Source organism: Zea mays, chromosome 2, assembly GCF_902167145.1.
Source record: "Zea mays cultivar B73 chromosome 2, Zm-B73-REFERENCE-NAM-5.0, whole genome shotgun sequence".
Taxonomy (NCBI): domain Eukaryota; kingdom Viridiplantae; phylum Streptophyta; class Magnoliopsida; order Poales; family Poaceae; genus Zea; species Zea mays.
Genome location: NC_050097.1, coordinates 203,474,178 through 203,484,864, shown reverse-complemented (window position 1 = coordinate 203,484,864; position 10,687 = coordinate 203,474,178).

Sequence of the window (10,687 nt, the reverse complement as noted above, 5' to 3'; positions counted from 1 at the left end):
GATCCCAACATCTGTTGGGATTTCTCCGGATTTGGCAACCCCAGTGCCATGCGGGACTTCATGACCGCATGTGACTACTGCCTCTCCGACTGTTCCGACGGTAGCCGCAGCCTTGACGACGAGGACTGCGGCCCAAGCCGCGAATGTTTCCACGTCGAGCTAGGGGATCCCTCCGAAGGCAACCATCTTGGCATGCCGGAGGATGGTGATCTTCCTAGGCCGGTGCCTCGCGCCGACATCCCGCGGGAGCTAGCTGTGGTCCCCGTTCCGGCGGGGGGTCACGACCCACAGCTCGAGCAAGTCCGCGGGGCGCAGGCCAGGCTCGACGAGGGAGCAGGAGCGCTTGAGCCGATCCGTCGGGACGTCGGGCAGGTATGGGCGGGCCAACCCCCGGCCGGAGAAATATGTCACCTGCCCCAAGGTCTCCAGCACCGCGTCGCCAACGATGTCAGGGTCAGGCCGCCGCCCGCATCCAGCGGGGTTGGTCAGAACCTGGCAGCCGCAGCGATGCTCCTCCGCGCGATGCCGGAGCCATCAACTACCGAGGGTCGGCGAATCCAGGGAGAGCTCAAGAATCTCCTGGAAGGCGCTGCGGCCCGACGGGCCGAGAGCACTGCCTCCCGAAGGCAGGGATACCCCTCGGAACCTCATGCCGTGACTTCCCGATTCATGCGGGAAGCCTCGGTCTACACCGGGCGCACGCGCAACACCGCGCCTGCGGCCCCGGGCCACCTCGGCAACGAGCACCATCGTCGCGACCGTCGGGCCCACCTCGACGATAGGGTGCGCCGAGGCTACCACCCCAGGCATGGGGGACGCTATGACAGCGGGGAGGATCGGAGTCCCTCGCCCGAACCACCCGGTCCGCAGGCCTTCAGTCGGGCCATCCGACGGGCGCCATTCCCGACCCGGTTCCGACCCCCGACTACTATCACGAAGTACTCGGGGGAAACGAGACCGGAACTGTGGCTCGCGGACTACTGCCTGGCCTGCCAACTGTGTGGAACGGACGACGACGACCTCATCATCCGTAACCTCCCCCTGTTCCTCTCCGACGCCGCTCGCGCCTGGTTGGAGCACCTGCCTCCGGGGCAGATCTCCAACTGGGACGACTTGGTCCAAGCCTTCGCCGGCAATTTCCAGGGCACGTACGTGCGCCCCGGGAATTCCTGGGACCTCCGAAGCTGCCGGCAACAGCCGGGAGAGTCTCTCCGGGACTACATCCGGCGATTCTTGAAGCAGCGCACCGAGCTGCCCAACATCACCAACTCGGATGTCATCGGCGCGTTCCTTGCCGGCACCACCTGCCGCGACCTGGTGAGTAAGTTGGGTCGCAAGACCCCCACCAGGGCGAGCGAGCTGATGGACATCGCCACCAAGTTCGCCTCTGGCCAGGAGGAGGTTGAGGCTATCTTCCGAAAGGACAAGCAGCCCCAGGGCCGCCCATCGGAAGAGGCTCCCGAGGCGTCTACTCCGCGCGGCGCCAAGAAGAAAGGCAAGAAGAAGTCGCAATCGAAACGCGACGCCGCCGACGCGGACCTTGTTGCCGCCGCCGAGTGCAAGAACCCTCGGAAGCCCCCCGGAGGTGCTAACCTCTTCGACAAGATGCTCAAGGAGCCGTGCCCCTATCATCAGGGGCCCGTTAAGCACACCCTCGAGGAGTGCGTCATGCTTCGGCGCCACTTCCACAGGGCCGGGCCACCCGTAGAGGGTGGCAGGGCCCACGACGACGACAAGAACGAAGACCACCAAGCAGGAGAGTACCCCGAGGTCCGCGACTGCTTCATGATCTACGGTGGGCATGCGGCGAATGCCTCGGCTCGGCATCGCAAGCAAGAGCGCCGGGAGGTCTGCTCGGTGAAGGTGGCGGCGCCAGTCTACCTAGACTGGTCCGACAAGCCCATCACCTTCGACCAGGCCGACCACCCCGACCACGTGCCGAGCCCGGGGAAATACCCGCTCGTCGTCGACCCCATCATCGGCGACGTCAGGCTCACCAAGGTCCTGATGGATGGGGGCAGCTGCCTCAACATCATCTACGCCGAGACCCTCAGGCTCCTGCGTGTCGATCTGTCCTCCGTCCGAGCAGGCGCTGCGCCCTTCCACGGGATCATCCCTGGGAAGCGCGTCCAGCCCCTCGGACGACTCGACCTCCCCGTCTGCTTCGGAACGCCCTCCAACTTCCGAAGGGAGACCTTGACGTTCGAGGTGGTCGGGTTCCGAGGAACCTACCACGCGGTACTGGGGAGGCCATGCTACGCGAAGTTCATGGCCGTCCCCAACTACACCTACCTGAAGCTCAAGATGCCGGGCCCCAACGGGGTCATCACCGTCGGCCCCACGTACAAACACGCGTTCGAATGCGACGTGGAGTGCGTGGAGTACGCCGAGGCCTTCATCGCCGACCTAGAGAACCTCTCCAAAGAGGTGCCAGATGTGAAGCGTCATGCCGGCAACTTCGAGCCAGCGGAGACGGTTAAGGCCGTCCCTCTCGACCCCAGTGGCGACACCTCCAAGCAGATCCGGATTGGTTCTGGGCTCGACCCCAAATAGGAAGCAGTGCTCGTCGGCTTTCTCCGCGCAAACGCCGACGTCTTTGCGTGGAGCCCCTCAGACATGCCCGGCATACCGAGGGAAGTCGTCGAGCACTCGCTGGATATTCGGGCCGGAGCCCGACCCGTCAGGCAGCCTCTGCGCCGATTCGACGAGGAGAAGCGCAGAGCGATAGGCGAGGAGATCCACAAGCTAATGGCAGCAGGGTTCATCAAAGAGGTATTCCATCCCGAATGGCTTGCCAACCCTGTGCTTGTAAGGAAGAAAGGGGGGAAATGGCGGATGTGTGTAGACTACACTGGTCTCAACAAAGCATGTCCGAAGGTTCCCTACCCTCTGCCTCGCATCGATCAAATCGTGGATTCCACTGCTGGGTGCGAAACCCTGTCCTTCCTCGATGCCTACTCAGGGTATCACCAAATCCGGATGAAAGAGTCCGACCAGCTCGCGACTTCTTTCATCACGCCCTTCGGCATGTACTGCTATGTCACCATGCCGTTCGGTTTGAGGAATGCGGGCGCGACGTACCAGCGGTGCATGAACCATGTGTTCGGCGAACACATCGGTCGCACAGTCGAGGCCTACGTCGATGACATCGTAGTCAAGACAAGGAAGGCTTCCGACCTCCTCTCCGACCTTGAAGTGACATTCCGATGTCTCAAGGCGAAAGGAGTCAAGCTCAATCCTGAGAAGTGTGTCTTCGGGGTGCCCCGGGGCATGCTCCTGGGGTTCATCGTCTCCGAGCGAGGCATCGAAGCCAACCCGGAGAAGATCGCAGCCATCACCAGCATGGGGCCTATCAAGGACTTAAAAGGCGTACAGAGGGTCATGGGATGCCTCGCGGCCCTGAGCCGCTTCATCTCACGCCTCGGCGAAAGAGGTCTACCTCTGTACCGCCTCTTAAGGAAGGCCGAGAGTTTCGCTTGGACCCCCGAGGCCGAGGAAGCTCTCGGGAACCTGAAGGCGCTCCTTACAAAGGCGCCTATCTTGGTGCCCCCAGCTGATGGAGAAGTCCTCTTGGTCTACGTCGCCGCGACCACTCAGGTGGTTAGCGCCGCGATTGTGGTCGAGAGGCAAGAAGAAGGGCATGCATTGCCCGTTCAGAGGCCAGTCTACTTCGTCAGCGAGGTATTGTCCGAGACCAAGATCCGCTACCCACAAGTTCAGAAGTTGTTGTATGCTGTGATCCTGACGAGGCGGAAGTTACAACATTACTTCGAGTCTCATCCGGTAACTGTGGTGTCATCCTTCCCCCTGGGGGAGATCATCCAGTGCCGAGAGGCCTCGGGCAGGATCGCAAAGTGGGCGGTGGAAATCATGGGCGAAACAATCTCGTTCGCCCCTCGGAAGGCCATCAAGTCCCAGGTGTTGGCGGACTTCGTAGCAGAATGGGTCGACACCCAGCTGCCGACGGCTCCGATCCAACCGGAGCTCTGGACCATGTTTTTCGACGGGTCGCTGATGAAGACGGGAGCCGGCGCGGGCCTGCTCTTCATCTCGCCCCTTGGGAAGCACCTACGCTACGTGCTACGCCTCCACTTCCCGGCGTCCAACAATGTGGCTGAGTACGAGGCTCTGGTCAACGGGTTGCGGATCGCCATTGAGCTAGGGGTCAGACGCCTCGACGCCCGCGGTGACTCGCAGCTCGTCATCGACCAAGTCATGAAGAACTCCCACTGCCGCGACCCGAAGATGGAGGCCTACTGCGATGAGGTTCGACGCCTGGAAGACAAGTTCTACGGGCTCGAGCTCAACCACATCGCTCGGCGCTACAACGAGACTGCGGACGAGCTGGCTAAAATAGCCTCGGGGCGAACAACGGTTCCCCCGGACGTCTTCTCCCGGGATCTGCATCAACCCTCCGTCAAGATCGACGACGCTCCCGAGCCTGAGGCACCCTCGGCACAGCCCGAGGCACCCTCGGCACAGCCCGAGGCGTCTGTGGTCCAGCCCGAGGTACCCTCGGCCCCCGAGGGCGAGGCACTGGACGTCGAGGAGGAGCAGAGCGGGGCCACGCCTGATCGAAACTGGCAGGCCCCGTACCTGCGATATCTCCGCCAGGGAGAGCTACCCCTCGACCAAGCCGAGGCTCGGCGGATAGCACGACGCGCCAAGTCGTTCGTCTTGCTGGGCGATGAGGAGGAGCTCTACCACCGGAGCCCCTCGGGCATCCTCCAGCGATGCATCTCCATCGCCGAAGGTCAGGAACTCCTGCAAGAAATACACTCGGGGGCTTGTGGTCATCATGCAGCGCCTCGAGCCCTTGTCGGGAATGCTTTCCGGCAAGGCTTCTACTGGCCAACGGCGGTGGCTGACGCCACTAGGATTGTCCGCACCTGCGAAGGGTGCCAATTCTATGCGAAGCGGACCCACCTGCCCGCTCAGGCTCTACAGACGATACCCATCACCTGGCCCTTTGCTGTATGAGGTCTGGACCTCGTCGGTCCCTTGCAGAAGGCGCCCGGGGGCTACACGCACCTACTGGTCGCCATCGACAAATTCTCCAAGTGGATCGAGGTCCGACCCCTGAACAGCATCAGGTCCGAGCAGGCGGTGGCGTTCTTCACCAACATCATCCATCGCTTCGGGGTCCCAAACTCCATCATCACCGACAACGGTACCCAGTTCACCGGCAAAAAATTCTTGGATTTTTGCGAGGATCACCACATCCGGGTGGACTGGGCCGCCGTGGCCCATCCCATGACGAATGGGCAAGTGGAGCGTGCCAACGGCATGATTCTGCAAGGGCTCAAGCCCCGGATCTACAACGACCTCAACAAGTTCGGCAAGCGATGAATGAAGGAACTCCCCTTGGTGGTCTGGAGCCTGAGAACGACGCCAAGCCGAGCCACGGGTTTCACGCCGTTCTTCCTGGTCTACGGGGCCGAGGCCATCTTGCCCACTGACCTAGAATACGGCTCCCCGAGGACGAGGGCCTACAACGATCGAAGCAACCAAGCTAGCCGAGAAGACTCACTGGACCAGCTGGAAGAGGCTCGGGACAAGGCCTTACTACACTCGGCGCGGTACCAGCAGTCCCTGCGACGCTACAACGCCCGAGGGGTCCGGTCCCGAGACCTCCAGGTGGGCGACCTGGTGCTTCGGCTGCGGCAAGACGCCCGAGGGAGGCACAAACTCACGCCCCCCTGGGAGGGGCCATTCGTCATCGCCAAAGTTCTGAAGCCCGGAACATACAAGCTGGCCAACAATCAAGGCGAGATCTACGGCAACGCTTGGAACATCAAACAGCTACGTCGCTTCTACCCTTAAGATGTTTTCAAGTTGTTCATATACCTCGCACCCACGCAAAGTTTAGTCATCAAGGAAGGGTCGGCCTCGCCTCGGCAAAGCCCGACCCTCCCTCAGGGGCTAAAAGGGGGGAGACCCCCTCTGCGTCGAATTTTTTCCTTGAAAAAAGATCTCTTTTTAGTAGAATTTCTTTCGTGCTTTTTGACTACTTCGAAAAGCGGATCCTGGAAACGACGGAGTACACGTAAGCAGCCAAGGCTGACCGAGCCGAGGGACTCCTACGCCTCCGGGATACGGATACCTCACTCATCACCTTCTGCGATAAGTAACTCGCGTTCGGATAAAGTGACTCCGTGGACCGGACAAGTCTTTACATTCGGAAGCTCTTCTGCCGAAGCGGTCCTTCAAGCTTTCTCGACTGAGTCGGAGACAGGGCCTCATGGACGGGCGAAAGTACGCGTAAGCGGCAAGGCCGACCGAGCCGAGGGACTCCCACGCCTCTGGGATACGGATACCTCACTCGTCACCTTCCGCGAGAAGCAACTCTCGCCCACGCAAACATCCCTGTTACCGACGGAAAGTCCAGATGCCCGAAATAAGAGGAAAGGAGACGCAGCTTTACAACACAGCGAGGGTGTGTTTTCTGGCCTCGGCGGCCGCAGAAGGCACATGCTACAAGACAATCTGATCCTGCAGGCTCGGGTCTTCACGCTGAAGGGGGCTGTAGCACCCTCGGCATCGACGACACCTTCAGCGAGGTCCGACCCAGCCTCGGATGGCGACGCGATCCAGGGACTTCTCCGGGAATCCGGCCCGAGCAGGCGGCTCGGCCGGTTACCCCTGGGGCCTCGGTCGACCATCTTCTAAGGGCGCCAGCCCGGCCCGAGGCCTCGGCTGATCGACTCCGGCGTCGGCCCCGCTGACGGACAACCCGGCTAGGCTCCGGCCAACCAGGTTCCCCTTTTCGAGCCAACTCCGCCTCTGTTCGTACTGATATCGCTACCCCTGGCCTCGGCTCATCGAAGAGCGGCCAAGGGGTCTCTTTAACTAAGCTAGAGGAGCCTCAGACAACAAGGCCGATCGAGCCGAGGGACTCCTACGCCTCCGGGATACGGATACCTCACTCGTCACCTTGACACGGGGCGACTCATGCTTGGTGAAGCGGTTCAGATAATCAACAGGCGAGACTTAGCGCTCGAAAATGAGGAAAAAACACGGCTCCGTGCCGAAATTACATACATGTTCAGGCCTCGACAGCCACAATGAACAAAAACACTGGCATTCGAAGTGCCATTACAAACGGAACTCCGGTTCCCCCTCCGCAGGTACGAACAACCCCATTCCGAGGGGGAAGGCCTGCGGAGCAACGGAAGGCCGACGAACGGCGCGCCGTCACCTGCTCCAGCAGCGGCGACGACGACGACTTCTGCTCCGGGGGGTCGAACAGCGGCAGCACTGACCTCAGGGCGGGTGCTGCTGCCAGGAGGCCCCCGCCCACGCCAAAACTTGTGAGGCAAGGGCGGGCAGAAGTCTGCAGAGTTGAAGGTCCGTGGCCAGCCTTGGCTGTCTCACCGGCAGAAGAACCTCTTCAAGCTGCCGTGGCGGACGCCGGCGCCGCGAGCGGCTCCGAAGCCACTCGCGTCCGAGAGCCAGGCACGGTGCAGCTGCCAGCGCCACGGACGACGACCGCCCTTCCCTCTGATCACTGAGTGAAGGAGCGGGCCGCCGCCCACGCGGGGGCCGACCTCAACTCGGCGCACTCCCCTCCCTAGCCCCGGTGATGAAAATCCTTGAGGCTGAGGGAGGGGCAGGGGCCGCAGCCCGGCTCGCTTTCCCCCACCATCAAGCCGGAGGTCACCATCTTGGGTGACCGCCGGTGGAGGGGTGCGGCCGGGCTGCGCGATGAAAATCCTTGAAGCCGAACGATGGCTGAAAGGTACCAACTCCCACGGAGTTGCGTTCCTCCAGCAAGGAGGCGGAAAGACGGCGGATACCCCCCATCCGGGGGCTTGGAAGATGGAAAGACACGACGCATAAGGGAGGAAGAAGACATGGTTGCCTTCCGAAAGGGGTCGCCCTCCTTTTAAAGGCAACTCTCCCTACGTGCGCCCCCAAAACGCCATGGGCTGAGTCTTCTCCAACATGCTCCAAGGCCCTCCCCTGCGGCTCGGGGGCTGGGTCCCGCATGTCATGCAAACCGGCTCAGAGCAGAAGAAGCCAAACCGCCGCGCGTGGTGCACACAACCGCCCAGCGGTTACAAGCGACCCCCCACTTTTGCCCAGACCAACGGGCGGAAGGGGCGGGCAGCCATGCAGGCGGCATGCAACCGCGCCAGGTGGACGCGCTTCTCCGACTTCTGACACGCCAGCCTGGAGGCCCAGGCCCACGCGTCACGCAACCAGCGCGCCAGTTGCTGCATGCAAGCAACCGCACCGCCACTTGCGCCACCGTCGCACCTCTTTGGTTGCGGAACCTATGCCGCGACTCGAGGCGACCCAGCGCACGACCCAACAGCGCCAGCCTGGCGTGACGGTCAATGCGGCCGAAAGTGGGCCGGCAGTAATGACGGTGGCAGGCGGGCGGGAGCAGCAGTCACGTCGTCGGTCGGGCTCACGTCCCATCCAGGGGCAGTAAGAGAGCCTCCTCTCACGGCGTGAAGACGGTGCGCCCGTGACCCGTTCCTCGAACGGCTCGCGCGCGCGCAACGGCCGCCCCGCCAACCACTCGCCCCGTCGCATTAACTCCGCGGCAGGACAGGCGGCGCCTCTGGCAGGAGAAGCGGGCGACGCTTCGCCTTCGCCGTAATAACCGCGCCAAAAAAGGTACGCCACGTCGTTCGATTTTGTATCCTTTTCCTTTTTTCCTCTTTCTCTATCTCTTGCAACAGGGACCGGGAAAGGGGGATACCCCGAAAAGGATCCTTCCTTGTGAAGGAACCAGGCTCCGAGCCCCCCTACTGATCAGAGGTTCGAAGGCTGGCCCTCCGAAGGGTTCAACAGCCAACTCAGATCGCATGGGCCCGACACCCACTACTGGTCAGGGGTTCGAAGGCTGGCCCCCCGAAGGGCTCCATGGCCGCCTTAGGCTACTCGGGCTCCGTGCCCATTACTGATCAGGGGTTCGAAGGCTGGCCCCCGAAGGGTTCACAGTCGCCTCAGACGCCGAGCGAGGGATGACCAGGGGTACGTTCGATACATAACCGAGGCTCGGGCTGCGCTCCCGAGGTACCCTAGGACATTTCCGAGACCAGCGGGAGCGATCTTGTAACGGAATCCCATCGGAGGGAGGCATCGAGCCCTCGGACCCCGTCGCCAGGGGACCGGGTCCGGCAGATCACCCGCAGGTACTTTTGGGCGTGCCTCTGGGCCCCTAGCCGACCCCCAACGAACGGGGCACGGACGTCCACTCGGATTACCCGCTTGCAGCTCACCGGAGACACCATGTTCGGTGCCCATCGAGGGTAACATGGCGCTCTCCCCCCTCCTCCTTGCGGAAAGGCGACGTAGGGGCGTATGTAAAAAGCCGAGTCTGTCCCTGATCGCCCTCTCGCCCTGTGCGGAGGCTCGGGGGCTGCTCTCGCAAACCCGGCTCCGGCCAAACCGTTGACAGCGTCAACATACCAGCCCGAGAGCTTGGGCCCCGACCGTGCACCCGGGCTACGGCCAGTTCGCATGAGGGAACAACCAGACCAGCCGAAGCGTTACGCAAGGCGTTAAGACCTCGAAGGAGTGAAACCACTCCTCCGAGGCCTCGGGGGCTACACCCGGCGGGTGCGCTCTCGCGCACCCACCGGAACAAAATGCAACCGAGAAAGGCTGGTCCCCTTGCAAAAAAGTGCGACGAAAGCCTCCAAGCAAGTGCTAACACTCCCTTTGAGGCTCGGGGGCTACTGTCGGGGACCATAATTAGGGGTACCCTCAGGACGCCTAATTCTCAGCTGGTAACCCCCATCAGCATGAAGCTGCAAAGGCCTGATGGGTGCGATTAAGTCAGGAATCAGTCCATACGAGTGACTCGATCACGCTTCGCCCGAGCCTAGCCTCGGACAAGGGCAGCCGACCTCGAGGGACTTCCGTCTCGCCCGAGGCCCCCCCTTTTTAACGGCGGACACATCTCCGGCTCGCCCGAGGCCTTGGCTTCGCTAAGAAGCAACCCTGACTAAATCGCCGCACCAACTGACCGAGTTGCAGGAGCATTTAATGCAAAGGTGGCCTGACACCTTTATCCTGACGCGCGCCCCCCGGTAGAGCCGAGGTGACCGCCATCACTTCACTGCTCCACTGACCGGTCTGACAGAAGGACAGCGCCGCCTGCGCCACTCCGACTGCAGTGCCACTCGACAGAGTGAGTCTGACAGGCAGTCAGGTCTTGCCAAAGGCGCCATAGGAATCTCCGCTCCGCCCGACCCCAGGGCTCGGACTCGGGCAAAGACCCGGAAGACGGCGAACTCCGCTCCGCCCGACCCCAGGGCTCGGACTCGGGCTAAGACCCGGAAGACGGCGAACTCCGCTCCGCCCGACCCCAGGGCTCGGACTCAGGCTAAGACCCGGAAGACGACGAACTCCGCTTCGCCCGACCCCAGGGCTCGGACTCTGCCCTGGCCACTGCCGAACGACCTCCGCCTCGCCCGACCCAGGGGCTCGGGCTCGGCCTCGGCAACGGAAGACAGATTCGACCCCAGCTTCGGAGGAGCCCCCACGTCGCCCGGCCTCGGGCGCGGGCCCACCACGTCAACAGGGAGTGCCATCATCACCCTACCCCGAGCCGACTCGGGCCGCAGAGAACAAGACCGGTGTCCCATCTGGCCAGCTCCGCCAGATAGGCAATGATGGCGCCCCGCGTGCCCTGTGACGACGGCGGCTCTCAGCTCCCTTACGGAAGCAG